Source organism: Lycium barbarum, chromosome 11, assembly GCF_019175385.1.
Source record: "Lycium barbarum isolate Lr01 chromosome 11, ASM1917538v2, whole genome shotgun sequence".
Lineage (NCBI taxonomy): Eukaryota > Viridiplantae > Streptophyta > Magnoliopsida > Solanales > Solanaceae > Lycium > Lycium barbarum.
This window is the reverse complement of record NC_083347.1, coordinates 89,562,454-89,570,031: the sequence shown is the minus strand read 5'-3', so window position 1 is coordinate 89,570,031 and position 7,578 is coordinate 89,562,454.

Here is a 7,578-nt window from a genome sequence, read left to right as displayed (position 1 = left end):
GATCATAAGAGTCTCCAGTATATCTTCAAGCAGAAGGAGTTGAATCTATGGCAGAGGCGATGACTAGAGCTATTGAAGGACTATGATGTGAGTATCTTGTATCATCCTGGGAAAGAAAATGTGGTGGACGACGCTATTAGCCATAAATCTATGGGCAGTCTATGTGATGTTCAACCGAAAAAGAAAGAATTAGTCAGTGAGCTCCACCAGCTAGCTAGCTTAGAAGTTCGCTTAATGGACTCGGGCAATGCAAGAGTTACTGTTCATAATCCATCTGTTTCATTCTTAGACATGGAAGTGAAAAAGCGCTAATATGAAGATCCCCAGTTGAGTCACTATAGAGATACACTTCCCCAAAAGGAGAAGTCGCCATTTGAGATTTTTGCAGATGGGGTTTTTAGGTATCGAAATAGGTTATGTGTACCAGATGTTGCAGGATTACGTCGACAGATTCTAGAAGAAGCCCATTACTCCCGTTATTTCGTTCATCCGGGAGCGACAAAGATGTATCATAATTTTAAGTCAATGTATTGGTGGGATGGAATAAAGAAGGATATAGCAGAGTTTGTAGCTCAGTGCCCAAATTGTCAACAAATGAAAATTGAGCATCAAAAGCCAGGAGGATTGTTGCAAGCTATGGAAATTCCAACTTGGAAATGGGAAGTGATCAACATGGATTTTATTGTAGGTTTGCCTCGTTCTCGGCATAAGTATGATTCCATATGGGTAATTGTCGACAGACTCATGAAGTCAGCTCATTTTCTTCCAGTCAGGACTACATACTCAACAAAAGAGTATGCAAGACTGTATCTGAAAGAGGTAGTGCGACTTCATGGTGACCCTGTATCTATCATTACGGATAGAGGAGCACAATTTACAGCTAATTTCTTGAAGTCCTTTCAAGAAGGTTTGGGAACTCAAGTGAGACTTAGCACTGCATTTCATCCACAAACTTATGGACAAGCTGAACGCACTATTCAGACCTTGAAAGATATATTGCGGGCATGTGTATTAGATTTCGGAGGTAATTGGGATGATCATTTGCCACTTATTGAGTTCGCATACAATAACAACTATTATTCCAGTATCCAGATGGCCCTGTATGAAGCTCTATACGAAAGGAAGTGTAGATCGCCAATTGGATGGTTTGAAGTAGGAGAAACACAATTAATAGGCCCAGAATTGATCCAGCAAGCGGTGGAGAAGATCAAGATTATTCGAGGCCAATTGTTGACAGCCCAGAGTCGCCAGAAATATTATAAGGACAACCGTCGATGAGACTTGGAATATCAGGTTAATGATTGGGTATTCCTAAAGGTGTCGCCGATGAAAGGTGTGATGAGATTGGGCAAGAAGGGTAAGCTTAGTCCCCGGTATATTGGGCCTTACAAAATTATATGCAAGGTGGGCCAAGTGGCTTATGAGCTGGACTTACCTTCAGAACTTGAGTCAGTCCATCCAGGTTTTCATGTGTCAATGCTCTGTAAATGTATTGGAGATCCTTCCAGAATCGTGCCTGTAGATGCTGTTCAAGTTATAGAGAAGTTGGCTTATGAAGAAGTACCCTGTCACGACCCGATTAGGGGCCGTGACGGGTACCCGGGGCTAACCACCGAGCACCACTCATTCTACTACTCACCATACTCATTAAGCGTTCTTTTATCAAATTCATACTCCAATCATAAGAAAATCATTTTTCATTTGAGAACATAAGTACCTTTATATACTTAAGCCTTTCGGCTATCAAAATGATAATATATATATATATATATATACAGTAGTAACATCGTGAGACCATATGACCCACAAATGCATATCTACGAGCCTCTACTAGAGTGCTAGACATAGGGATGAGACAGGACCTCGTCGTGCCGAAAATATACACATGTACACAAAAGAATAATCAAAGGCACCTCCGGAACAATGGAGTGCTCTCAAATCAGCTACTAGCTCCTACGAGTCTGGATCAAGATCACCTTCCTGTCTACCTGTGGGCATGAACACAGCGTCCAAAGAAAACGGACGTCAGTACGAACATTGTACTGAGTTTGTAAGACAAGAATGAAATGAACATAATGAAAGAATCATAAGCCATGGGAGAAAGATATCACCTGCATGAGTTTCATAAGTGAATACATTTCTTACATATATCGTATATATATAATCGTAGTACATATGTCATCACAGCGCATATATCATCACAGCGCATATATCATCACATCATAATCCTCATCGTTAACTCGCGTCCGGGTAACCATCATATGCCACCCACTAGTGGTGTCATGTCCGGCCCTCTAGGCACGGTGTAATCATAAGCAGCCCGTATTAGCGGTGACATGTCCAGCCATCTAGGCACAGTGTAATCATAAGCAGCCCGTATTAGCGGTGACATGTCCGACCATCTAGGCACGGTGTAATCATATCGTCATATACCCATCGTAACTCAACATTTTCATACATAGCGTAGGTATGTTATAAACTTACATTATTGATTATCTCATAGACATATCATGACTTAGCATCATGGACATCTTATATTACACTAGAATTCCTCATACTTGCATTCATCATCATTATCATGCTCGTATCGTGTTTCCTTTCTAAATCATGTGCGTATGTAGCTTTATATATTCATGGACTCATAGTCTCCATCATATAGGATGATCATGGAAAATTAGGAGGATTCATGCCTTAGAAGGAAAGGATTAGCCTTACATACCTTTTTCGTTTAACTAATCTATCGCTTGCTTGTTCTCCTTCGATGCTCACGTTGCATATGTGGTCCCACGCCTGCGAAAAACACCTCGCAGGTTCGGAACCTATCTGACCTCACTCAATATCGCACCTGCAGACCATGCTTTGCAGAAGCGGGCCCGCAGGTGGAGCCCTAAGTCCGCAGATACTGCACACTAAAAACCAGCAAAAATATGATTTTTCACCAACTTCAAGCCAAAACCCGAAACACATCTGAGACCTCTCGAATGCAAACCAAACATGCGACCCACTAATAAAACAACAACAACAACAACAACATACCGACTAATAAAACACGCTACGAATTAACCCGTGCCCTCGAAATTCTCAATAGAGGTCATCTTGACTTAAAATACCCTAAGTGTCTCGGGAACCAAAAAAACTACCCTACCAAGTTATAATCGACCTTCCGGACCTTTCGACGAAAATCTCAAAAAGACGTAATTACCCAAAAGTCAACTATAGGTCAACCTTTTTTCACTTATTCAACCTTAAATCGATTAAATTCCACAATTCCAACAAAGACTCACCCGATTACCTTGGGAACCACACTACCCATCCCCACGAATCAAATACACTCTAATGAAGCTAGGGAAAGGGTCAACGGGTAAACGGGGAAAAGTGACTAAACGGCCAAATGGGTCGTTACATTAGATATCAATTAAACAATCGTTCGTTCTCGAATGATAAAGAAGAGTACGAATGCTGCCGACAACCAAGGAATCTCTATTATGAACCTCACAAAAGCCTCCACAATCAAGAAATACACCGATAGCATTGCTTATTCCTCTTATAAATCAAAAATTCCTTTAACTTAGCTCAAAGACCCAAATTTCCACATTCGCCATACTCGAAATTTCTTTCACAATTGATCCCCGAATATAAGTACTATCTCCACTTGAATTATCTGATTTGATATAACCACCTCTCTGTACGCAATCAGTTGATTTCACAAATATCACCCTAGACACTACAATCATTTAGTTGTAGCCACAAACCATGCCCAACTTGAACTGAATAAATATTTTGTTTCTACTAACCCTTCTTCCACACCTTCCGAGGCCGTCCTTCGTACTAAGAATCCTTAGAACACCTAGACACACCCCATAGCCCAAATAATGACTTCCTCTCACTAGAAGAGAATCCTTGACTTATTTGAGAAAACTCTAAGCAATTCCATCAAAACTGATCTTATCAATCACCGATTAGGCTAATCCCAATTCCGTAGAAAATCAACTGATCAGCCCAAGACTTCCCATAACCATACGTATCTCCTCAATACATCATCATGTATCGGTGTAAACCATTATAACTTTTTGAAAAATTTCCATCAATAATGTATCATCAATCCCACTTGCAACCTTTAATGGGACCCGGTAACACTGCCATATCTCAATTTCGAACCTAAATCCATCGAATCCATACAAGTGATTTACTAGAATACCCATAAGCCCTCTGGGTAATATACACATAGTCCCCAGCTCTATTTACACAATTTGTCCCAAAAATAATTCCACAAGTCCCCGAATATCACCAGTGATCACCGAACTGACTCCGAACCTTCAAGAAACCAATCATAGTCCTTTCACAATTATGTGGCAGCCGATTCTAGCCTTCTTCTCATGAATAATCAATCTTGCATTGTCACCCTCGACTCCAACAACAGAAATTTTCACCCAACTCATCAACCTAATATTGAGAAGTTATACCTCATGACTTAAAATCCTCATGATCCTCAACTCACACTCGATATGCAAATCTGTTAGAACCCTATGAAATCTAAATACATCAAATTGCCTTTGTACTTACCTTACTCGCTCGCAGTTCCTAACACTTGACTCAAGGCCTGCAACCTTGTACCATACCTTCGATAATAGAATCTCTAATTATAATACCTCGTTACGCCCTTAGCAAGTCCCAACGTATCACCTTTACAATCCATGTACCATACCCTTGCGCATTTACTCCCAAGTCGTAATATCTAAAATACTCACCCATGCTATCAGTTAATTAACATTTCAACATAATCTACTACCACGAACACAGTCTCACCTTGAAAATATATCTTTAACTTTCAAACTATAGAGATTTTCAAGATTCTCTCTTGTTAAACAACTCTAGCTCATCCATTAAAGAGTGCTACAAAATTATCCATTTTGGTACGACGCAAGCCACCTTTCCATAAATCTTAACACGTCAGTCACTTGAAATTTGCTTCACCAGTCGCTGATCACGAAACCTCACGGAACCTCGTCATAACACTTAGTCAATTTTTGTAGACTTCCTTCTTAAAGCATACTTAAAAATCACACCCCATGTGAAAAATACAAAACAACACCACCATAATCCATACCTGACCCAAGTAATCTCATTGCTTCGAATTCAATCCTTTCCTTTTTTGAGAATGTATCTTACTCCTTCTGATCCTAGATCAACTATGCATCTATCTTCATTCTTCAAATCCCATATTATGTTCCAAATCAAATTCACCTTTGTCGATTGAAATTTCACTCGAACCCGCTCAAGGGTGTATCATAATATCCTAACTCTTGTAAAGTAGCCGAGTCATTCCTAAAGATAGTAACATGCCGTTACACCCCGTAATTTTGTATGTTGAGATTCGAGCTACCTTTCAGGAGGTGTATGAGATTAAATGCGCTTATCTAATGATTGTGAGGGTTTAAGTTCATATAATAAGCTGCAGAAGAATTGAAGGGCAAGTGAATCAGGAAATTAAGTTTGTTGGATTTTTGGAGAAAATATGAGAGACAATTTTGGCGCTACTTGAGGAAGGAATATCTTATAGTATATGAGGAGTTTTGAAGTAAAAAAAAAGCCTAAATTGAAGTTTCAGTAAGTCTAGTTTCTAACGCAACAAACTGTGTGTCGATCCGACATCGGACTAGATAATTATGAGCATTTTTAGATGGACTGCCAATGCAGGGCTTAACCCTGTACGAACACGCCAATGGGTGGCGCGAACGCACAGAGTAGTGCTGGTGAACTCTGTGCGAACGTGCCCCAAGGAAGCGCGAACTCGCAGAAGGATTTTAGAGTCGGTGCCAATCGACTCAAATCCACTATATAAGGGTTAAAAATCCCGTTTTCCCCATAATAAATCCCCCAAATAATCTAGAGATCTCAGCAAGCATATGAGAGCTTATATACAACACAAAGTGAGGATTTTGAGTAATTTTGAGTGACGGAGTATTAATCAGGGTCCGGATAGCGTGTCTATGCGAGTATAGTTTCGTTTTGCGTTGGAGTTGGCTTGGATTCATAGTAAATATTGAAGATCTTCCTATTCTAGTATAGGTAAGGTGTGAATCTCTCTTTATTAATATTGATTTCGGAATATTTATGAGAATAAGAGTTATAATTATTGTGTTGGTGTTGTTGGCTTATGGATTGAAGTTTGAAGGGAGTTTTGGATAGAATTGTACATATTTATCTTGTAGAATATTGATGATGTTATTTTTGATGTTGTTGGTATTTTTTGGGAGTTATTTTGGTATTCGGAGGTAGTAGATGATATAGGGGAGATGCTGTCCAAATTTTCGTAAACCAAATTAGTCTTTGATAATTAGTGCATATAAGTTGATGGAAATATGATTAAAGATATATTTCTCACTATATATATAGGTTCGGGTGAAAGGCAAGCATCGAAGTAAAGGATTCCTTGAGTGGTAGCTTGGCGAATAAGGTATGTAAGGTGTTCGGTTCTCTCTTTCTTTGGCACGAATCCAACTAGAATATGAACATGAGCGCTCCATAACAAATTCACTCCATTCCTATGCTATGTATTTCAATTCTTAATTCCTTAATTATTTGATTAATCCTTGACATATTACCATGTTTATCATTATTAAGTTATTTCCTTGTATTCGATACGAATTCCATAATTCATTCAGACGTTACGACCTTACGTCACTCAAAAAGGCCCGATGTTATTTCATTGGCTCCTCATGATTTTTATATATATATGTCACGACCCAACCGGAGGGCCGCGACGAGCACCCGGTGCTAGCCCACCCGGGCACCCCTTAGCGTACCTTTACACTTACATCTAGGTGAGCCACATAATAAAACATATATTTTTATTCATCCATCGTACTAGTCCTATTGGACAATCAACACCTTTATATCATAATTGGAATCTATGCCATATCAATGTACATAAGCCGACGAGGCTAAAAATGATATACAAAATATAGGCAGACAAGGCCAAACATATCTACCCATATACATATGTCTACGAGCCTCTAAGAAGAATACGTCATATCATATAGGCGGGACAGGACCCCGCCGTGCCCATAAATATGTACACAAAAGAATCTATACCAAAAGCTGCAGCTCCGGATGAAACGGAACTCCGCTATGTAGTCCCTGAATAATGAAGCTATAGATTAAGTCTGTCTCCCTAGCCACCTGCGGGCATGACGCAGCGTCCACAAACAAAAGGACGTCAGTACGAAGAATGTACTGAGTATGTAAAGCATGATCAATATCAATATAAGAGCATAATAGAAAACATATGAGATAGCATAGGATGGGAGATAATGATATCATCGTCATAGCACTTACTTGCTTTCCATAGGGACATTCCATTTCTATTGCGCATCCGTGTACATACATCTATATCCGTATTCATTTACCTTTCGTATCCATTTTCATATTCGTATTCATATTTCCATTCATACTCATATTCTTATCATTTACATCTAATATACATTGCATATACATAACCTTTACACAACACTTACATATACTTAGCATATTCGTACTCATATCGATGTCATATACATAACATTTATATAGCGTACC